Here is a 25486-nt window from a genome sequence, read left to right as displayed (position 1 = left end):
TTCAATTATATAGAGTAATTTTTACTTACAAATCTGATGTAATTAATATAATTACACAAAATCATTTACTCTCTAAATACATTTTACTTACAGTGCTGGTAATTATGTTAAATTGAATTAAATGTTACTCTTATAATGTGACAAAATAATACTGTGACAATGTGCAGTTAATTCTCATTAAGAAGAAATAACAAGCATTTACAGAAACCTATAATGCTTATAATCACTTTAAAGGTTTAAGCAATTTGAGCAATGATAAACATCCACGTTCATTGACATATTAAACACATATTACAACTCTAAAATTAGCAGCTCTATGCTTAGATAGCTTAATCTCAGTATCAAAACATTTGAAAAACCTTTTAATCTAACAAAAATAAATTTGAAAGAAATTTGTGAATGTAAACATATTTTTCAAAACAGTTATAAAATGATGGCATCCATCATGTTCAACTATGTTGTTTTAATACAGCATAAGAAATGCGCAAATGTATACGTAAAAGTTGCACACAATGAACCTTTTGGATGTCACAGGGTACAAGTTTTCTCCAGTCGCAAAAAAAAAAAAAAGCAGGTCAACAAGGCAGATACATGCCTATGAACATCCGCAGTACACAAAAGCAGCTTGTTTTTCAAAGAACGTACTTTAGGAGAACGATATTTTGGAAAACAGTGCCTTGAAATGGCAAAGAAGTGACATCAGGTTAGATTTTGATGTCTAATGTTGAGTGTTTAGGGTTTTGCAAAACACTGTGTGTAGTGTTATGCAAAAACTGTGAGGCTGAGAATGTGATTATAGTTGTGCAGATCAGGGGTGAGGTTTTGCTCATTGAGGTCAGTTTAAATATGTGTGCCGTGCATGTCATTTTAGTGTGTTAACAATTGAAAAAACTGTAATAATAATAAAATAATCATCTTAAATGAGATCTGCTACTTAAAATGCTTATCAGTTGTTTCAGTCTTTGTTTTATATATTTTTCAATATGTTTGAGCTGCTGCTGTTGTTTCAAAAGTAGAGGCTTTATACTATATTTAAAGATTGGAGCATTAGGTCTTCATTTGTGACTTACTGTGTTTAACCATTTATAAATACGACCAGAAGAATCTTTGATTTTGGTATTGGGTAAGCTCGAATGAAAAAATGTAAGCAATTTTAGAATCATGTTAACTGACTGTATATTGTGTCAAAACAACCTGGATTGTGTTGTATTGGTAACAACAGAACGATGTTGTGCTAATTGTAATTAGAGTTTTGGAAAATGTGACTATAGAATGGATGAAATGGAAAAAAAAACATGCAATTGTGGATTCGAATTCTTAACATATTTAAAAAGTAAATGGATGGAATTTTATTTTTTGTTCAGATTTTAAGGTCACGTGCAGTGTTGGGGAAAGTTACTTTGAAAAGTAATGCATTACAATATTGCGTTACTCCCTTAAAAAGTAACTAATTGAGTTACTTAGTTACTTTTTAAGAAAAGTAATGCGTTACGTTACTTTTGCATTACTTTTTCTTACCTGGGCTGGGCTTGTTTTTGTTTTTGTTTATAACAAAGAAGATACATTTTTGTGCAACGGTAAAGACCTCTTCATAGTAAAATTGAAATAATAAGCCCCAGGCTGAGGTAAAAATGCAAATTCACGCATGAACAGTAGAGACGCAGCTCTGCTGTGCTGCCATTCTGGATAATGGAAGAATAGGACGCAGGAGAAAAAAGTTTTACCAATAAAAACAATCAATTTTTCAAAAACAATTTTAATCATCAAAGGTCAGCAGCAAGACATTGGTAAATTAAATATAAAGGTAGATTATGCATAAAAATAGTTGTTTTATTTAACATTTAATTATTTGAGGTTTGCATTGTACTCTGATTTTGCATTTGACTGATTTTAATCATTTTGAGGAGTACAGAATCTTTATTGTGCAAGTGAGATAAATAAATGCTCACATTTAGTCTAGAACTACAATAACCATCATGTTTACACACACACCTCTAGTTACTTGCATTACTTTTTTTGAAAAAGTAACTCAGATATTTTGTTGTAAATTTGAAAAGTAATGCGTTACTTTACTAGTTACTTCGAAAAAGTAATATTATTACGTAACTCAAGTTACTTGTAATGCGTTACCCTCAACACTGGTCACGTGTATGTACTAAAGATAATGATAAGATGTTCAGTTAAATACTTTTATTGACGTTGTCATATTAATTTGGCTTAAGTAATATTAAAATGCAATGTACATATGGTATCTAACACATCGATAATAATTTAAATGTTTTTCCAAATTATACAAACACTTTTAAACAATATTCTACAATCTGTATAAGCCATTATGTTGCCTGGTAACAGATTTTTAGAGGCGAGTGAAATTGTATCCAATCACAGTTAAACAAATTCATAGTTGTAATGGTTGGTGCGGTGCAGCAGGGATGACTCAGAATCGGACTTCTAAAAATAGACAGGTTTATTCAGCGAGGGGATAACATAGCAACCAAACACACAATACCAACCATAGTAAACATATCAATAAGAATAGACAAGGAGTACAGGGAAGTGAGTCCAATATAATGGGAGTGCAGGGAATCCGGGGAGTGCGGGAGAGAGGATGACGAAGTGAGTTCAGTTGTAGGACAGGGAGGATCATGGGAAACTGAGTCCAGGACAATTGTAGTTTGTAACAATTGTATATTACAATATAAGTGTTTTTACCAGAACGCATGTTCCTATTCAATACTTATTAAGGCATATCACCATGACTTAAAATTAATTAAACTCAACTCCGCTTAAAAAGCATGTCAATTGCTGAAAAGACGGTGTGTAACATAGGCATGTCACTCCACAAGAGGACAAGACTCTTTGTACAATATTCGAAAGGGTAGTCCTCTTGAATTTGGGGAGTCATTATCAGAGTCTGAGTCGCTGCTGCTTTGAAGCCAATATTTCGAATTTCGAATTTCGGCCTCCTCATAGCATTTACGCCGCTTAAGTCGGTTTTGTTCATGTAGCGTCTTGTTCCTGCAGGTTGATATGAGTACACAATCATCAGGCTTTGGGTCCTCACTGTCCTTGGTCACCTCGAACCTCACATTGGCGTCACTCCATCCCATTCGTTGATGTAAATGGTTTTACTAGCAAGCCCATTAAGATCGCTCCAAACACGATTGTAGAAAAATTACCAGTCTTTAGTGGGGAAAACCACACAAGGTGTCTCCGATGTTTCCAATTCTTCAAAGAATTACACAGCGTAGAGTTTGACCATCTGTGCTGCCTTGTCAAAAACAAATCCACCAATATAAACACCCCCTAGCAGAAATTCCTGCTTCACAAAATCTTCATCTTCATGAAGAAACTTGGTCAAATGGATCCTCTGTTTTTTCTGTCGTGTGTAAGGAAGGTTTTCTTCCGTTTCAACAGAACTTCTTGTCAGTGTTACACCCATCACAGATGTTTCAGAAGTTTCAGGAGTAGCCATTGTAACACTAGAGTTGTAGACCATTTCCTAACTTCTTTAAATACCAAATTGAGTGGGTAGGACCTGTAGCTTCAAGGTGGTTAGAGAGAATATGACACCTTAAATAGTTATAAAACACCAGCCTTAACACACTCAGAGCAATTAATCATGTCACAGCATCTAACCCCTGTTCTTTGAATGGTATTACACAATCAAAATAAAATGTTTTCTTCCCCCTCCAAAAACATTTAAGGTAGTATAAATACTATGTAAATGATGAATACGGTGGTTTAATGCATCATCTGATTAAATCAACCAAATGCTGTATACGAACCAAGAGATGTGTAGAACATCAATTGGTCGCTAGCATTACAGCTAAATGTTGGAATTTAGTGGAAAGGGGATAACAAACATGCACATAATTACAATTACACACAAAGAAGAATGGTGATGTTTAAAAAAATAAAGTGGTAAAACACTGTTTCAGAAAAAATGGAACAAAATCAATTAAACTTTTTAAGCAAAAAATAATAAGCGCATGAGGACGAGTACAGCACCCCTAAATGTTGATAACGTCAAGATATACACTATGGCCTAATCATTACCATAAAGTTTTGTATGTTTATATTTATTTCACTGCATACCGTTAATGAGTTTGCCTTGATGACGCTGAAATGTTTTATTAAAAGACGTCACAGAGGACCGCTTGAGTAACAACCTAATCACGTCTCTCATTTACTGCTAAGTTTTACCGCATACAGGTACCAACAACCCAGAACATGTAACAATATCATAATTATATACAAGATATCATGCGTGACACCTTTGTAAATGACTAAAAACTAATATTTAAGTTGAATATTGTAAAAAATTAAGAGATGTTAAACAATTCTACCGGTTATTGAATAATTATTGAGACAACCATGACGACACATTGTAATGTTGTTTTTGTTCTCGTTTCATGGATCAAACCTAAAAGGTAGATGCCTAAAAGATAGTATTGGAGCGTGGGGAAAATAAAACAGCCTGAATCATCTAACTTTTTACTTAGAATGACTACTTATCAAGGTTATCAAGGTTATTTTATTGAAGTTCGCATATTATAAAAAAAGTGGTACCACCACATGATCATTCTCAAATGTAAAATGTTGTAACTAACTGTAATAGACGGGTGTGTTTTAAGCGCAAAAAGTTGTAAATGTAACAGAAATGTGTCTTGGCTTGTGACCACTTCTTAGATAGACCAGAAAGACGATCTGAAAGAACATCATAGTTTAATTTTCTTATGTTGTATTTTGTTTGACCGTGCTCAAAGAGTAGTCTTCCTCTAAAGACTGTACAAAGAAGCAAAATGTAAAACTGTCATCTACTGGCGGGGAAAAAAATCAACTTTGCAAACTTTTACAATAGAGCAGAAGAGATGATTTCTGTATTATGTTTTAATTATATGTCTAAATGTCTCTTTTCTTACCCGCCGTACAGATTTGTATTAAATTGTGCACGGATAATTGTTGCATAAAGATTATGCTTGGAAAAAATCGTCATTTGAAATCTGACTAAATATGATCAATCTAGCAGAGTAGTAAAAACATAATTTACTAACATTGTGATTTTGGTGCATTTAATCTTTTAGTAAATCCTCTAAAATGACACGATACCTACAAAAATAGTTAAATAGTCAAAATATGTAAAACAGTACAAGTTTTGTGTTCTAGGTGAGAAAAATTCACCAAGATTAGGTTTAATGAGTATTACAAAACAATATGTTTTCCCCGTGATTGTGAAACACAGGAGGTAAATCGTTTTTAAATGTAGGTTTGTCAAAAGAAAACAAAAAAAGTTTAGCCATACAATTAAAAATATGCTTAAAGTGAATTCATCACACAAGTGATGATTTGCATGAACTTGCACTGACAACAACAAGATCGGAATCTTCACCTAAAACCATATACAGTCCGACAAATAAAATGCGATCAGTGATATTGATAATATGACTAAGACTATGGAAGGGGAAAAAATAACTATCACAATAAATTGGATTTTCTTTATGCACTATGACATCTTTTCTTAAACAATGTCACTGTTTTCTTACTCTAGGCCTCTTGAATTTACAGAGAGTTTTTGTGCACACATAATTCCTATAAAGAACATGTTTGGATTTTATCTGTAGGGAAATGGGCAATGATGTAAGCTTTAATAAACATCTATTTATTTGTGCCAAAGATAATAAAGACAGTGGTAATAAACAGCTGAATCAACTTAGCTTGATATTATCTGGATTCTAATGCATTAGGCACTAGTAAAGACTATTAAAAATAGCAAGTGTGATACTAGAGTACAAATATTGTATAACTCATGTTGAAACATACTCTGTTTGGTTTCATCTGAATCCTTGTACTGCATGATTGTAACACACCTGAAACTATGAAAATATTAAACCAACAGCTAAATCTTTGGTTTTAAGGTAAAACAAATATTCTCAAGAGACCCACTGACCCTGGAAGTCACGACTTCCGAAGACCTCGCATGTGTAAATTCACCAGGTTGACAAAAAACAACAACAACAACAACAACAACATTGTAGGGTCTTTAACACCCTGCAAAATCGTTGGGGCTCTCTCCAAATCATCAGCTCTCTCCAAAGTCTGTTCTGGTCACCAGACAAACTGTCTCATCAACGTAAGGTTACATTTGTAAAATTCACCGTATTTTTGAGTAGATAACCGATAGTATATTTTCAGTAAAGGGTATGTTTCCGCAATGATAAAGGCCAGTTTGGAAGACACAAGAAAAGTAAAATCATATACAACTTGTACATGCAATCCTAGACCATGGCTTCCACAAAATGTCAAATATTATAGTAGTGTAAAATATGACCAGTTAATATTTAAAGTAAGATCATGCTTAGACATAAAACGAGTAAAATTAAATATTCACTCAAGACTTTACTTCTGCTGTGTCATTGACCACAGAGGACCAGCTGGTCTTCAAATCACCCCATCACCCTACCCTGAAGCTATCACTAATGATTGCTGAGGACATTTTCTTAAAGATACGTCTAAACTTCTTTTACTAATAATCTTTTAAAACAAATGAAATTTATTGAAACAAAGTTTGTTTATTTGTGATAAACTTTGTCAACATGTTTAATTGCATGGGCTTCATACATGGTTAAGGGTTATTAATCAAGACCTGCTTGAATCTTTGTAGAAATAATATTTAACATTATGTACTGGGTTCTGTTTAGTAAAAAAAAATGATGGTTTATGATGGATTTAAGCAAAAATCATTGGGCATCAGATGCTATCTTTATACATCAGTCTTCTGGGAAGATTAAGAAGATACGATTTTATTAAAACTTTAAATATTTAATTTAGATCTAATTTAAACTTTTAAGATTAGACTTTGAAATAAAATGAGTACGAACAACATTGCCTCTGGAAAGGTGTTTGCTAACTTTGTGCTTGTTGTTTAGTTTGATACAGGTAAAAATATTTGCTTTTTATCATTTCATAAAGAACTACTACTTCATCTCTCTGAAAAAATGGAAGGTATTTTCATATTTATTTATTATTATTTATATATGTATTATTATATTTAGCTAAAACTATATCTAAAAGTGGTTATGATTATAAAGTATAAAAAAATATTTTAGTAAGATATTTGTTAATAGTCATTGTGTATTATATTTTATTTTTAATCAATTCATTTAAAATAGAGAAAAGGTCCTTTTATAGAACCTGTGTGTGTGTGTGTGTGTGTGGTTCAGGTATCCCCTAACGTTGTTGGGACTAAATGGGGCATTAATGGTAGTAATACATCACATTTTCCCCCGACTGAACAAAATTAACCCCATGTGCAAATCAGCTTATAAATTATATATATATATATTTTTTATTGATTTATTTATTGAAAATGTAAAAATGCAAAAAGTTTTCTGTGAGGGGCTGTGTTTAGGTGCATTTGGGATAGATACGGGAATCATTATGCCTATGGAAAGTCTTCATAAAACATGGAAACCCAACATGTCCACGTTTGCTGCCCCAATGCTGACTGTCTCACATTTCAGCAGGGTTTTACACCCCTGGATGCGTGAGAAAGAGAGACAGTGAGAGAGATTTTATATAGTGCATTTCTGATATTGAGGTGGGATACGGGTAGAGTTAGGGACAGGTGTGGTGGTATGGGCAAGTTTAAGGGTAGGGTTAGGTGTAAGGGAAGTGTCAACTGTGTAACTACAGAAATTAATTACAGATGTAATTACATGCAGGTATTTTTTTTTAAATGTAAGTACAATGTAAAAACATGTATGTACACAATAAGTGCATTGTATCAAATGATTAATTACAATGTTAGTACATAGTAGTTAAGGCCACCTAATATAAAGTTGGTCCGTGCATTTCCTTTTGTAAATTAGTCATTCAATGTATTTACATTATTGGTTGTGTAATATATATGTCCTCCTACAATGTTTGAGTCGATGCCAAACAACTAGTCCTTTATTAAAAATCATACAATTTAAAAATGATATTTGTAGAAATAAGCTCTAAAACATTATAAAGTAATGGGACATTCTCTGTTTAGTAAATTATACTTTATGATGGATTTAAAAATCATAGGACGTCGGATGTTGGATACAACACTCTTATAGGAAGATAGAGACTTAATAAATGTATTAAAAACTTTTAAAGATTTTATTTTGTCTCTAAAACATTTTCTCTGGGGTCTATAAGTTAAAGAATTACAAACTGTAGATTGTGTCCCCCTGATTCCTGCCCTGCCACTGCTGTGACTGTGTCAAATTTCACACCCCTACCGGTGCAAGTGACATTCTTGGAGAAACAGAGAGAGACCAGAGAGAGTGATTTTATATTGCTTTAAAGGGTATTTTTCTTTTGTAAAACATCCCATGTATATACATGATTGTAAAACCCCTACTTTTCCCGACTCCCTGAAAATGAAAGTTATAAATATATAACATAAGGTATAATAAACTGTAATATTTTATCTGGCCAGTTTCAGTACATTTTAGTATGATAATTGTTATTATATATTGTAATATTATATATTTTGTTTATATTCATCACATTTAAATAGAAATACATTATTTTATAAAACCAATTGCACATTTCACAATGTGTATGTGTGAGGCAGTGAGTGAGTATGTGAGACAGTGTGTGTGTGTGTGTGTGTGTGTGTGTGTGTGTGTGTGTGTGTGTGTGTGTGTGTGTGTGTGTGTGTGTGTGTGTGTGTGTGTGTGTGTACATATTGTGATGTACCATAATGACAATTCTCGGTTCCTCTGTGAAAAAATCCCCCGTCTATGGAATGCACCAACCCCTCACGTGTCCGGCAGATGTCCCCCGGAAATCACCCTTCAAATAGTCGTGGCAAAGTTCAAAACAATCATTCTTCACATTGGTGGCCTAGAGGTCAGACCCTGACATCGCTATGAGACCTCAAAGGTCATATCACCACCCGGAGGATACACAAGGTCAAAGGTGACTGCAACGTGGGTGGGCAAGGTCAAACGCGGGGGAGGGGAACGATGTGGGTGGTCCAGGTCAAAGGGGGCGTGGTAGGTCAAAGGTCGCAATCAATCAAAGTGACACAAGGTATCTTATATAAACTACTACTCTCTCCTGGTTTCACAGACGGCTTTTTTTCCCAGTTAAAACAGCTCAAACATGCATTTTAGTCTGGGACTAGGCTTAAGATTTGTCTGTGAAACCAGGGGAAAGTCTCTTAAAATAGTGTGTATTGTAAGTGGCGGATGAATGGATGAATCCATAACCAGATCTTTCCTTATGTTATTTTTCATCTAAAGCTGCGAGATGTGGCATTGCTGATAAAAATATATCTGAGTAAAGCAACATATGCAACAACACACTTTAACATCAAATAAATAAATGTTTCATTGAAGCCAAATGCATTACACTAACAAATTCACGTTTGTGCTGTTGCAATTGTGTCCTATCAGTTTATTTGTACAAGATGTTTGATATTTTGCATTCAAATCTCAAACTGACTTTCTCAAAATTACACCTGAAAACTAGTGATCAAAAAAAATAATCGTATTGTAATTCCAAGTGTATATTTTGCAAATGCAACAATTCAAGTGACTAATAAAAAAATGATGGTAACTATACAGTAATATTTCATTTATTAACATTTAGTTAATCTCAACATTTACTTGTACATTTCTAAGATCAAATGTCGTATCTGTTAACATTAGCTAATGCACTGTGAACTAACATGAACAATTGAGGTTAACCTCTTAACCGGATTGAGGGCGCATTCGTCCTTAAGCTTTATTTGTTTAAATTAGCTCAAATGACTAAATGCTGTAAAATATATCACTAATTGTTAGTTAATGCAATTGTTAACAAATGAGACCTTATTGTAAAGTGTTACCAAAATGATATAGATCTGCAGTGTAAGTGTGAAAACTGTCTAAACAACAAGAAATTACAAACACTATAAATAAATCACTGTCAAAGTCACAATTAGCCTACAATAATAATAAAAGAGTGATGCTTTTAATACATTGACACAGTGAAAAAAAAAACAGTGATGACGACAATGATGACTGATGATATTTTATTAACAAAGAGGAGGTCAACTATAATTATAATGAGAACAGTATTGTAATAAACGGTAGTTATTTCAGTGCATTTTTGTGGGAAGAGCGCGTCTACGGCTTACACATTCTGATTAGTTCAAGCAGATATAAATCATATTGTCGTAATATTAAGTTATTTAGTATAAATATCTGATAATCTCATATAGATGCGTTTCGTTGAGGTAAATAACCCGCAGAACTTCATTGTACCATTGATCATCTTGAGCTTCAGCGCGCGCTCAAACAGTGACGCAAAACATAATAACTAGGATTAGGGCTGTCATATTCATAACATTATAATTGTGTAAACTGTGGCGAGGTTGACGAAGGACATGGGAGGAGCGAGCGGGCTCCCTCATGAGAGAACTCGAGACCGGTGTGACTCGCAGGTGGTGCTCATTCTCAATCACCCACCGGTCCCGCTCGCTCCTCCCATGTCCCTCGCCAACCTCGCCACATACACTATTGTAATAAAACGTTGTGAATTCTTTGGGCTTAGTTGCCATGTTTCAGTGTGTTGTTGGGAAGAACAAGCTCTTCAGTTTACCAGTGTTCATTTTCTTCAGCTCAGTAATATTAAAGATGTTTACTAGGGATGCAACAATACAGTTAGTCCACGGTTCAATACAGGTTTGGAACAATATTAGAGTGAGGAAATAATGACAGTTAGAGGTGAACTATCCCTTTAACTAGCGTCAGCATGTTCACTACTGCACTGCTGTCAATTTAAGACCTGCACGCATCTAATATACAGACACACATTGATTTTACTTTCACTTAAGACATAACCAACTGTGTTTATGTTAACCTTGTGTGTATTTGACAGTATTAGTCCCGTAATCACGTGTTTGACAGTCTTTTAGTACACATGTTAAAACGAATGAAATGTCTAACCGGCAAGGCTTTAAAACGCAAGCAAAAATTAACTTTTGTGATTCCTCACTTCCCCGCTCTGTTAAAGTGTGAACAGCATTGCAAGCGTGGCTAAACACCTCTAACTTTAGAGTATAGTGATTGGATATTTGCTCATATCAACGCGTAGACTCACAGGCACACTCAAACGGAGCCAATTCGGAGAGAAATAAAAAACCGCAATTCACAAGCGCGTATTGAACCGTGAATGCCGTACCAAACGGTTCAATATTATATTGAGAATTGTGGCATCCCTAATGTTGACTATTACTGTAATATTAGAAATGTTTAATGTTTTTTATTCTATTTATCCATGGCACATGCATTTTGTTTCTTTATATGCAGCCTAAGTAATGTTGTCCAATGACTTGTTTGCATTTAGGTAGTTTATTGTATTGTAGGGTAGAGTGGGGGAAAACGCCCCGCTTAAGGACTGTGTAACTTTTTTATAAATTTAGTGTCCCCAACTGAGCAAGCCAAGCCAAAGGCGACAGTGGCAAGGAACCAAAACTCCATCAGGTGACCTAATGGAGAAAAATAAACCTTGGGAGAAACCAGGCTCAGTCGGGGTGCCAGTTCTCCTCTGGCCAATTAACAAACAGTGTATGATTATTATTCTGGCAACTTTACAGGTCAGAAGTCATATCAGATCGGAATATTCGAAAGATCGGAGTCATCACGCTGGAGACGTCTTGGATACCCATAAATAAATATGTAGCCGACTCACCTATGTTCATCAGGAGCCTTTAAAATATCATAATAGGGGCACTTTAAGAAATATTGTGCATTTTTCAAAAGGCTCTTTTTATACATGTACAGAAAAAGGAAAACAAATATTTGCTTAATTATAATTTTTGTCTTGTTTTTCAGTATACAAATACCTAAACATTTTTAATTAAGATACATTTACTTAAGAAGCACAGTTACTCACTGTTCCTGTTTAAAAGACTTTCATAGCTTTAATAAGGATTAATCTATATTTAATTGAATACATTGACTACTGTGCAGTTTTATTTGATATAGTTGTATTTTTACCCTAATATTACTCATCTCATCAATATTCAGTATTTAAGAATTCTTAAATGTCTGACTCTCTGGAAAATACAAATTAAGCGGATATCTGTTACCATGGGCAGTTGTCACTTCCTGGTTTATCGTTCAATAAAAATCTTTCAGTCTAGATTTATTTTGGCCACTGCACAGGTCACAACTCCAAGCAGCTCCTCATAAGAGAGTGAGAAAGGCTGCTGCTCTTCTGAAACCCTGGATAAAGTTAACAATAGGTCCTCATTTAGATCGTAAGAGATCGCCAAGCGAGCTTGGAGCTGGATCCAAAACGGGGATATCAGAGTCAGGGAACAGAGCGAGAGAAATGGGAACACCCATCTCAAGCTCTGTCAACTCAACCTCCAACCCACATGATTAAAACTGTTGTGCTGCCTCAGCAGATGCGCAACCCGAACCATGACGGGGTGAAGATGCCTGATTTCCATCCCTCGAGAAGAGCCAGGCGGGAGTGGAGCTTCCTCAGCGTTAAGCGCTCACAATGAGGACAGCCAACTAGGGCTGGACCAGAATATTTGTTTGAGGGGTTGGTAATGATTTTCAAATTTTGGTTTGTTTTTTTCGCGCACACCTAGCCTAGAAATCTAGACGCACCCTAGCGGCAGCAAATGTAATATGCAGCCAGGGTCGTATAGTAACTCTCTGTTGGCTTGCGAGCTGGAAAAACCAAACTCTGGTCAGGCCAATCACATCGTGTATAGAGTCGGTGGGCGGGCTTCACATAATGACGGCAGAGTTGACGCAGTTCCGCGTGCTACTTGTAAACAAAGAAGCTAACGAACAGCAGCCTTTCGAATCGGCTTTGGTCGCGACTCTGGAAGACTTGGAGTTAAGCTTTTCTTTGAGAAAAGAACAAAGAACGCCACTGAAGTCATTCTTAAGAAAGAAGATGTGTTCGGAGTTTTGCCGTCCAAACACGACGAAAGTTTAATCTATCAACTAGCTCCGCTTCACCTTCTTCGTTGCTCTGGTTGGTTGTAGCGCTATCCTATTGCGTGCAGAGGGAATCTGAAAGACAACCGTTTATCCCGCCCCTCGGATTGAGCCCTGCCAATGGTGAGTTCCCAGACCCAACATCATGATGTGGGTCTGGCTTGTCAGGCTAGCGCACACCTGGCATCCCCTCGAAACGGTTCTCATTCGTGCTTGAATATGTTCACACTATAAAATCTGGCGAAATACAATACTCTTTTTTTTTAAGAATTATTTTATAGCCTAGCAGTTTTTAATAAACAGTTGAACAGAAACCCAACCTTGTTATACTTAATAAATATATTTGCTTCTTAGCGTTCCCTGCAACAGAGTATTCTTTGTCTAGAGTGCACAACTGCATGAGCTTAAATGGAAGAAGCGAATGCCTGAGCTTGCATTTTGGGTTAAGCTGCATTGGTTTGACATTGTGGAAAATAGAATAATAGAATCAAAATGTATTAGCCTTTTTACCCGTTAGGGATGTGACGTGAGGACATTTTCCCTCTCCGTCACATTGCAGTGCTTGTGCACTGAGCGGCTGTGAATGAATGCAGTCGTGCGCAGTTTACTTTCGGTTTGCCAATTCGGGGGCGGGTTGCTTGAATGGTGGGTTCATTAGCCTATTATTCTTAATGAAAAACACAACAACAAAACAAACAAACTCCCTTGAATAGGCGCTTTTACATTCCGCTTTGAAACCAAATCTTCGGCGATCATCTTGTCATTCGGCTCCTCGCTCTCTGATGAATGAAATCTCGTTTGGCTCACACTGCACGTTCAGTTTTTAATTGTAGTTAATCTGTTCTCTAACTGAAAAAAAATATTTTTACTTCTATAATATATCAAAACTGGGATGTAACAGATCTGTGTTTTGTATCACTAATGCAGTGTCCGTTCTCGGAGCATATAAGCCCTGCCCGCATGAGGCGCGCGCCGCTTCTCCAGATTCCTGCTTTTATTCGAGAGAAAAAAAAATGTTAAGCCCCTTCCCTCCAAAGCTTCAAATATTGGATGTTGATTACTACCAAAGCTTCGAAGCTCAAAAAATGGTATTCGGACCAGCCCTACAGCCAACTCCCTCGGGACCTGACCAAGCCTCTTCCGCTCCCAGACAGATCAAACATAGATCATGCGTGTCGTCCCTGGTTAAAAACAAGGGCATGGCAATGCACAACTTTGCCATCTTTACTGTTCTAATTTGACACAAAATAGATTAACAATAGGACAAACACTCAGATATGCGGCAAATATTAGACAAAGAAGCTGAAGACTGTTGCCGTTTTAGTCTTGAAGACACACTACTCTACGTCACCTGACCTGACGACAGCCAATAAAATTGGCGTGTTATTGCTTTGGCCCATTTAGCATTCAGCACAATTTTTTTTAATTTCTAACTTTTGTCCTTCTCTGAAAAAGATATACCTATGCAAAAAATCTTGGTGAATTTTTTTACTTTGAGCTTAACTATATATAAACAACATACCAAAAACATTAAACAGCCCCTGCAGATCATTATGAATAAGCATGAGGTACAGTATAAGAACTTACCATGAAGGAGAAGGAGCTGTAGTTCCTCGTGTTCACCCCTAAAGAAAGGGGTAGAAATAATTTGTTTAAAAATAGCCTGTACTGTGACATGTCCTGCATTTCCATAATTAATTTGTTAACAAGTGAGTTTTAATACTATCACACAAGGAAAGGTCAATAAGTCTCTCAAAATATCAGATAAATTGTAGAGAATATCATTTAAATTCATGCATCTTTATAAAAAAAAATATATATATATAAAATATATATAAATATATATAAAAAATGTATATGTAATATATATATTAAATAAATAATAAAAAATATATTAAAACTTTTTTTTTTAATAAATGGGATGCTGGTTTGCTGGTCAAGTATGGGATGCTGGTCAAGTATGGGATGCTGGTTTGCTGGTCAAGTATGGGGTTCTGGTTTGCTGGTCAAGTATGGGATGCTGGTTTGCTGGTCAAGTATGGGGTTCTGGTTTGCTGGTCAAGTATGGGATGCTGGTTTGCTGGTCAAGTATGGGGTTCTGGTTTGCTGGTCAAGTATGGGGTTCTGGTTTGCTGGTCAAGTATGGGATGCTGGTCAAGTATGGGATGCTGGTTTGCTGGTCAAGTATGGGGTTCTGGTTTGCTGGTCAAGTATGGGATGCTGGTTTGCCAGTATGGGATGCTGGTTTGATGGTCCAGTATGGGATGCTGGTTTGCTGGTCAAGTATGGGGTTCTGGTTTGCTGGTCAAGTATGGGATGCTGGTTTGCTGGTCAAGTATGGGATGCTGGTTTGCTGGTCAAGTATGGGATGCTGGTTTGCTGGTCCAGTATGGGATGCTGGTTTGCTTTTTTCCCCCTCCTCATTATACATCTGCAATTTGAAACAATAAATGAAATCCGGAAATTGTTTAAATACATTACACAAACAACATATATATATATATATATACACACACACACAAATAAAAAGGGGCAACATATCAAAATATATATATATATAAAAAATATAAAGTAAATATAACTTTTTAAAAAAAGCAAGAGTAAAAACATAATTCCGAAGATACATACAGCACTGAAATTTGCCATCTGACTATATGACATATTCAGCACATATCGAAAGGTAGCGTAATTAAAGCCAGTGTCAAAATCTTCTAAATGTAATTAATACCTTAAACCAGTTGTGGAGGCTGACATTCTCCAGTTCAATTCGCTTTGTTGGGTTGTTCTGCAGACAACTGCAAATAAAATCGCAGCATTCTGTGGAGAAAGATCGGAGAGACGTCTGATTATTACCTTACACTTCACAAAAGCCACTAGGCTCACATGTTCCTTTTCCTGCATTGTTGCTTTGTTCTATCTAGTAAGATTCAGGATTAAAATGGTCCTTTTCTGAAGTTAAGATCTCACCTTGCGACAAGTCATCACTGCTCCAGGTGTTTTGGATGATCTTTAAATGGTCTTCTCTTTTTGGAAAATCCCCCCCGCTCAAAATTACAAACAAAGTTATTCCCAGCGACCATACTGTCGCTGGTTCCCCGTGATATCTTTCACTCATCCAATATTCCGGGGGGCTGTACTCGTCTGTGCCTGGAGGGAAAAGATGTTGTCTTATATTTACACATCCATTTTGACTAGATATCCATTATTATGCAAGAATAATTATACATACCAATAAAGGATGTGTAACCCTCGGATGTAAGCATTTCGCCGCATCCAAAGTCAATTAATTTGACTTCAAGTGTGGTCGGGTTAATCAGCAGGTTTTCTAATTTGATGTCTCTGTGGAACACTCCGTTCCTGCAGCACACCTGAGCAGCGAGAGTGGCCTGCCACATGATAACACGGGCCAAATCCTCCTCATCCATGGTGCCCGTGTAGCCCACTAAAAAATCATCCAAGGACTGGCAGGGCATGGGCCGCTCCAGCACCATAATGTAGCGGTCAGCTTCGTCCTGCCAGTCCAGAAGCTGGACTATTTGAGGAACCCTGGGCTCATTTGCTTGAACATGTAGAGCAACCTCGAGCGGAACTGGTGTGGAATAACGGTCCTAGGAAAACACAGATGTTATGAGGAGGAGAAGGATTTAGACTAGTCCTGGACAAACTGTTGACAGTGGTAGTTTGTCTATTGAAAAACCATTTATATAGTCTGTGATTAATATTAATATGAGATGTATGAATTTAAAAAGCAGTGACTGCAGAGGAAAAACAGAGAGAGCAAAGACTACTTACAACGCTGACATATTTTACACCCTTTTTAGATGCAAATTTCACCGCCACCTGATGGACAAAAACAGAAAATGGATTTGCGTTAGAATTAATTTATTCCAAGTTCACATATTTCAATCATTAAACCTGAACAGACATGTACAGTTTCATAAATTATATTTTAAACAAGAAGAGCATATCTGACAATTTAGGGCGTTTTCACACTTGACGTCTCTTTTGAAGCTGCCAGCGTCTGTTTTAAATTATAATCCTATGGAGTATGTTTTCAAAAAAGTTGTGAGCTCTTCTTTAAACGCCAACGCTGACGTCTTTTTCTGCAGCTCAGCGCGTCTTTTCAAGTTGAAAAAAGTTCAACTTTTCTGATAAAAATGCCCTACGTCAAGCGCCTTTTTGACAGCTGACCATTATGACAAGCGAGTAGCAACACCTGAAAGTGGAGAAGGTGCCCGTTATCTCTGTATATTTTAGTCTACAATAAAACGAAATATGTCATAAAACACAACCCTGCCTCTTTTCGTTTTCATTTAAAACAATATTAAACATATTAATATGTGGCTCAGACAATTGTGCATATATGATTATCACTGTAATAAAATTAAATTACATAAAACACAACATCAATTATAGCCATTATAAAAGTATAAGTAAAAGGTATAAGAAGCTATTCAAGAAATAAAGCAAACAATTCAGTCAAACATACAAATTCAGTGCTAGTAACGTTAGGCTACAACGGTAACGTTAAGTTAAATAGCCTAAAAATATAAAGTAATGAAACTTCACTTTGCCCTCAGCCAAAACGATTTGCCAGGGAACAAATTCTAGATCCATGAGACCAAAGATCGCCCGTTAGATCTACATAAAACATATCTTGTGTTTAACCACCACAGGACATCAGAGCCAGTGGCAAATGTCAGAAGGACTAGCCGAGGAAAGGCAGCTCTCGGCGGGTTAACGAGCTGAGCGCCGCTGATCGACTGGATCTCACAACTCCGAAAACACCAGATAAAATATTCAAAAAGGCGCTCTCTTTATAAATAAACCACAGATTTGAGCTTTAAACAAGTAAATTATCACCTGAAAAAGTCTTAAAACTACATTTCACTGCTATTTTGAACCAAACGCTGCCAGCTTTTTTTTTTAGCCTAGCCTACTAAAAGAGCGCTCTTGTCAACTTTTTCTTGTCAAAAAATACGTCAAGTGTGAACACAGCCTCAGACGATTAAACAACATTATCTAGATACAACATTAATACAACATTATCTAGATACAACATTAGTACAACATTATCTAGATACAACATTATCTAGATACAACATTAATACAACATTATCTAGATACAACATTAATACAACATTATCTAGATACAACATTAATACAACATTATCTAGATACAACATTAATACAACATTATCTAGATACAACATTAATACAACATTATCTAGATACAACATTAATACAACATTATCTAGATACAACATTAATACAACATTATCTAGATAAAACATTAGTACAACATTATCTAGATACAACATTAGTACAACATTATCTAGATACAACATTAATACAACATTATCTAGATAAAACATTAATACAACATTATCTAGATACAACATTAATACAACATTATCTAGATAAAACATTAGTACAACATTATCTAGATACAACATTAATACAACATTATCTAGATACAACATTAATACAACATTATCTAGATACAACATTAGTACAACATTATCTAGATACAACATTAATACAACATTATCTAGATACAACATTAATACAACATTATCTAGATACAACATTAATACAACATTATCTAGATACAACATTAATACAACATTATCTAGATACAACATTAATACAACATTATCTAGATACAACATTAATACAACATTATCTAGATACAACATTAGTACAACATTATCTAGATACAACATTAATACAACATTATCTAGATACAACATTAATACAACATTATCTAGATACAACATTAATACAACATTATCTAGATACAACATTAATACAACATTATCTAGATACAACATTATCTAGATACAACATTAATACAACATTATCTAGATACAACATTAATACAACATTATCTTGATACAACATTAATACAACATTATCTAGATAAAACATTAGTACAACATTAGATAGATATTGTAAGTAATGAAAATTGATACCTGAAGGTTATCTTTCAAACGAGTTGCTGCATGAACAGTTCCAAAGCCTCCTTGACCGAGTTGAAAGCCGATTTTGTAGCGGCAGGAATTGATGTCTGTTAAAAGAAAAATAAGAGGTGTTGACACGAAATGTCAAGCAGTGACAGCAGCTACTTTACCTAAAACTATTTAAAGGGGTGGTAAAACACATTCTTTTGAAGGCTTGGCTGTGTTTGTGGGGTGCACTGTAACATGTGTTCATGCTTCGTTTAAAAAAAAATTGCCTTATTTGTCATATATTTGACCTTTATTCTACACTGCTCTGTCCCCCCTTGTAAAACGGTCTGATGCTTTCCGGGTTGTATGAAGCCAGTCCCTCAAAAATACGCAGTGGGCTCAGATTGGTTAGCTGGCCTAGTGTGTTCTGATTCGCTAACCGCTGTGCACGTCGGAAACGTCACGCCCCTTACCGGAGGCTGTTCAGTATTAGAAACAACGGCGTCAATAAAACCATATGAGCCCGAATCAGACCCAGAACATTTGAGTGAAGATGATCGAGCAGAACCTGTTCAGTCCTCGAGAGTAAAGACTGCGGATCTATAATGATTGCTACTGAATGGCACTTTAACTTTTGTATTTTTAGAACGATTATAGCCAAATATCTGTTGCAAGAACTAACGTTAACCCAAAACGAACACTAAGCACTGACTTTAGTAAGTTAGCCAAATCACACACAGAACCATGTTTAGCATGCCTGAAGATAAACAATACATAAAAGCTCTAATCAAAGAATCATTTACACTAATGCCAGGTTCGCTGTTGAGATTTTAACGTTAATGTTTGTAACGTTAGATGTTCGTCGGATATCGTTAAGTATGAATGAGCATTTAACAGACTGGTTTGCAGAACAGTGTTGTCATCTGTTTACTTCCTTGCTACAACCTATTACAGGAAAACACATCGATGAAAAATAAATCAGACTTACAGGTTGTGGCCCGTGAACAGCTTCTGTTTGTAAATCCAGCTTTCAGGACAAGCCGTTGTGCATATCCTGTGTTGAACTCGCGAAGTTTGTGGAAGTTTGTGTTGTTCTCCGTGAAATGTGCAGCGCGCGCGTCGTGCATCCACGCACCGGCAGTGTTTTTTTCACGCAGCTGACGTTGTGCAAATCTGGCATTGAAATCGCGAAGACGGTGGATGTTTTCCTCTGTTAGATGTGCTTAGATGTTAGATCTCCTCTGCAGGGAGCCCTGCGCGCGCCTGATTCCCCGCTGACTCAAACACACGTGCATATAACATGCTGTATGTTAAACGCTCTGCAACGCACCCCTGTCCCTATGAAGGCTGAACAGAGCAAGTACCCCAGACCTGCAATCCGGATGAAAATAACAGCGTTTCCTCGGCATCGCGGCAACAACACTCCAGCCTACTAACCACAACAGCGCCGCGATACAAAATGGCCTCACCCCCCCTTATTTAATATTCTCGGAGGAGGGGTTTATGTAAATATTGAGCCTGGTGATGTCAGCAAGCCCTGGAGGAATGTGTGTAGTCGCCTACTGGCCGTTTGCTGTAGTTCTTAGAAACTGATTTCTTTAAAAGCAAATATCTCCCTTTGCTTTAAACTTTGAACGTTGTAACTTTGCAGATGTTGTTTATGCTCAAGCAGCAACATTACACGCTAGCTAAAGTTAGAATAGTGAAATCGTGGTTTACCACCCCTTTAAACAAGATTTTTCTGATTAATTGAGTTACTAAATTGAATATTTGTGCCTTTAAATATTCATTAATTCATTAAATTCATCACTACAGGACTATTTAAGAAAACTGTAGGCATTAAAAACAAAAATCAGTGTCAAATATACAACTTCACCCATACATACACACATTTAAATGAAATCTGTGTTATTTTTCAACTACCCTTAAACAAAGCATGTTTTAAAGTAAATTTGAAGTATAAACCATTAAACAGCTGATTAAAGTGTGTGTGTGTGTGTGTGTGTGTGTGTGTGTGTGTGTGTGTGTGTGTGTGTGTGTGTGTGTGTGTGTGTGTGTGTGTGTGTGTGTGTGTGTGTGTGTGTGTGTGTGTGTGTGTGTGTGTGTGTGTGTGTGTGTGTGTGTGTGTGTGTGTGTGTGTGTGTGTGTGTGTGTTGGGTTATGTTAGGGTTTTGTTAACAAACTGACCCTTGATTGCGTTCTGTTCATCCGGGCTCAACTGAGAAGGAGTAAGGAAGTTGTAATAGGCTTCGTCGTTACTCGAGTTCGTATCGTCTTCACTCCAGTCATCGCTGACTTCAGGGTCGCTGGGGATATCCTGATATGAAGGCTCATCTAAAGATGGTAATGACATACATATTACAGTATTAATAAAATTACTTTAACTGTGCTTCTAAATTTTTGACTTTCCTCCAAAAAAACGTAAAGCAAAAATAAGCGTAGAGCCAGTGCAGACTCCAATAAGCAGTTACATATTCTCATAACATGAACATCTCACTTACCATCATCACTCTGTGAGTGGGTGTTGTGGACTTTCCATTTACGCTGGAAAAAGGCGTACAATCCTAGCAAAGTAAACAGCATTTTGATGCCTTTACTAGGCGAACCTGCAGTGTGAAGCGAGGTCAACGTTTGTTATTTATCGCTGCTGAATTTACGTTGTGTACAGATAAAAATGGTGTAATATCCAGTGCGCAATAAATCAATGTAGTTAAAATGCAAGCAAGTTGTTTTGGTTTAAGCAGAAATCGAGTGAAAGACACGAGAAGCAGTAAATCGATCATCAACGAACAGTGAGTGGTGCAGATTGAGCAAAGTAAGATTCTTTATACCGAGCTACTGTGACGTCACATTCTAAATGACATTCCAGAGCCGCAGAGAATTCCGTTCTGCGCTGTGGGCGGGGCTTCGGCGTAGCACCTGAACTTGTACTTGAGTCCATTATTGTACTTAGGAAAAGTAGAATAAAACAGATTTATTTAAGAAATCATCACACACAATGCTTGTTATTTAAGTCGTGCACAGGCAGGGCCATAGGAAGGGTTTTATAATCACCAAGGTCATAAATTTGAGCTAGTTAGGCTGGTTCGGCCTAAATAAGTTTATTAATTCATTCACAATATGTACACATTAATTATTAATCTGATTCCTAATGAACACAGCTTTGTTTTAATGTTTCTTGTCTTTTCACATCGAAAGTTAGTTATTACATGAATCACATAAATTATAAAGGCCTGTTTTCGAAATTAGACAAAAGTGTATTCGTTTGTCTGATTAACATTTCTGACCTAAAACAGCTGTCAAATATGAATTGTTTAATTTAGCTGTACTTACATCTGTCTCGCACTTTATGGCCGTTTACTGAAGCTTCTTCATCCCAAATATTTTGATGGACCCTTCTGACAGACCGCGTTGGTGATGATTACGCGTTTTAATGGTCACCAGCATCGTAAATCCTGCAAGGTTTCGGTTTCAAAATCATTTATTCATTGTTTTTAGAAGAGAGGTCGGACAGTGCATCCAAAATATAACCTCTTAAGGCAGGGGTGTCAAAAGTCCGGCCCGCGAGCCAAATGCGGGCCGGGGATGAATTTCAAACGGCCCGCAGTGTGTCTATTAAAATATATTATTTATGATTTACTAATCGTGCAGTTTCACAATGTCAACACAAGGTGGCAGTACGAGATTTTAGGCCAGCGAAACATTAACGCGCCAAAAGCGGAATGAAAGAGCAACTCGCGAGTGTTTCGATCACGTGACCACTAAACAACCCGCGAGAAGCGTTCGAGGTTGGCGTAGAGGTCTCTGGTACCATAATACTTATCTATGTCTGGTACAAGCTGCAAATCTCTCAGTGATTTAATTTAGTTTAAAGCCAATTGAAACTGCGCTGACTTACAACACTAACATGCAAATCAGGAGAAACACTGAGCCAATCCAGTTAAAATACTTTTCAACCAACACTTCACCAACATTTATCATGGTTTATACTGTGGTAACACTAACACAAACTTACCTGTAACCGTGGTAATTTGTCAGAAATGTAGGTTAATTTTATTGAATTTTTAATGTAGACATGTATTAAATGAGCAATAAAGGCCAAATTACAGACTATTTTAGTCCTAAACTTGCAGTTTTGTGCATTTGTATTTAAATGTGTGCGCTGCAAAAAAAGCTCTTATTTAGTATTTTTGTCTTGTTTCTAGTCTAAATATATCTAAAAATTCTTAAATCAAGATGCATTAACTAGATAAGTAAAATGACAAGATATTTTTCTTGTTTTCTGGAAAATAAAATGAAATTGAAGTGAGTTTTTGCTTAAAACAAGCGAAATTATCTGCCAATGGGTTAAGAAAAATAATATTGTTTCTGTTTGTAATCTTGTTTCTGTCCCAAACATTGTTTGTTTTAAGATAAAAACTCAATTAATTTAGTAATTGAATAATAATTAGTAATTGTTCTAATTATTGGAGAATTACTGGAGAAGCGGCCCGATATTGTTAAATATCTCACAAGCTACTCTACTGTCAGCTCAAGGTTGTCAAATCTGTCATGTTTCCAAGAAACAAAACATGTGGGTGTGTCCACAACATTGAATCTGGCCCCCTTTAAAAAAAGTTTGGACACCCCTGTCTTAAGGCAATAAACTTGTTTCAAGTTAAAAAAAACAACAACAACATTCTTTTCTGTTTTTCTTTTTCTGTGTATTCTGTGTTTTCTGTTTATGTAGCCTATATGCTTATAAATGATGCTTTGCTTTTATTATCTTTTCATTGTATGTAACTTTTTACTAATTTTCACTATAGGCTACTTGTATTTCTGATACCTTGGCATTAATAAAAACATTTTTTACAAATTTTGCAAAGTTTTTTAATATGTTCATAAAAAAAAGATATATGTACATTTATAACACTATATACTTTGCATTATATTACCTTTTGCATCAAATCACAATTTTTGTGATTTTGTGAAAGTAATGTACATTTTTAAGAGAGGATAACTGTTATATTTGGTTTAATCACCAAAACACAACATGTTCTTCTTTCAATTTAGTACTTTTAACAATCAGTTAATGTAGATGTAAACGTTCTTTCAGTAAATGTTCTCACTGTACCATACGTAACTGAATCTATAGTTGACCTTTACAGATGAGCTACAGTAATATGGCAGTCTCTACCATAGTAATGCCTCTCTCTCTCTCTCTCTCTCTCTCTCTCTCTCTCTCTCTCTCTCTCTGTGTGCGCGCATGTGCGAGTGTGGTGAGTAAAGTGGAGCATGTTGGTTGGAGTGAGCGTGTATAGAAGTATTCTGTCTTTTAAGCCGCTCGTGGTGTTTTTCCGTGGCGTTGGTATGGCGTCTGAGCCTGTACAGGTAAACCCACACCTGTCGATGTGAAATGGTTGCAGGTGTGTGGCTGAGGCTGAGCCTGGCGTTAGCATGGAGGATGTACTCGGGTCATTCTATAATTAGGGGTGCATTTGGAAGTTGACAATGTAAATAAATCAAGTTTTCTTTTTCCCCAAAACACAAACAGGACCTTACATAAAACCCTTAAAATCAATATGTTAGCCAAACTCAGGGTTTACTGGTTTTGGATTCCTGCCCCCCAGTCAACTATGTTACTGACAAAATAAGTATTTGTTCATTGCTTGGAAACAATTACTGTCCGAATAGGGCTTATGTGCAGTAAATCAAACCGGTTTAGTGACTAAATCAGAGTTCCTCAAACTCGGTCCTGGAGGGCCGCAGAGTTTATTTAGCTCCAACCCTGATCAAACACACCTTCATGTGATTTTCTAGTGATCCTGAATACCTTGATTAGTTTGTGTGATACCATAGACCGTAAAAAAATATGGACGACGCGACTTCATTGACTTCCGCTGACCAAAGTTGAAGCTTTCATAGGCCCGCTCACGGCGCTGACATCTTGGGGCCGAGTCTGCGCAGTGGTCATCTCGGGACCGGAGTTGCGCAGTAGAGAACAGCAAGTAGAGGCGCGATTATCAAAAGCCCGCCCACACTCTCGCAGATGCAGAACAATTCATTATGTTGGTGTGAAATAAACAGTTATGGAAGTGTATAAATTAAAGCTAAAGCTCCAATCTCCTCCCAAAAATCCAGAAAAAAGTCCGTTAGTGCCTCAGTGACAAGTTCATTCAGAGAAGCCGTCAATCACAGCTGTCAATCATGACGTCACACCCCTCGTTTTTATAGCATCAAATAACTCACTAAAACTAAACTTATTTAAAAAACGAACACTTGAAATGAAATTATTGTAATAAAAACTGCATAAAATGACAGAAACCATCTTTAGGAAACAATTATTTGAAGTGTAATTAAATTGTTTAGTGTGTCTCGTGCCCATTCTAATACATGGAGAGGCGGGGTTTAGGAGCTATACTGGGACCGGCCACCGGGGGGCGATCGAGGCCCGAAAGCTTCAATTTCTGACTGAAGCACTACAGGCTTGTGTGATACACACAAAGTATGTATACAATTGTGTATTTTTTTATTTTCTCACAACTCTGTATATTGTTATAAGTTTAATAA

This window comes from Gobio gobio (genome assembly GCF_949357685.1).
Source record: "Gobio gobio genome assembly, chromosome: 7".
NCBI lineage: Eukaryota > Metazoa > Chordata > Actinopteri > Cypriniformes > Gobionidae > Gobio > Gobio gobio.
Note: the sequence above shows the minus strand (reverse complement) of the source record.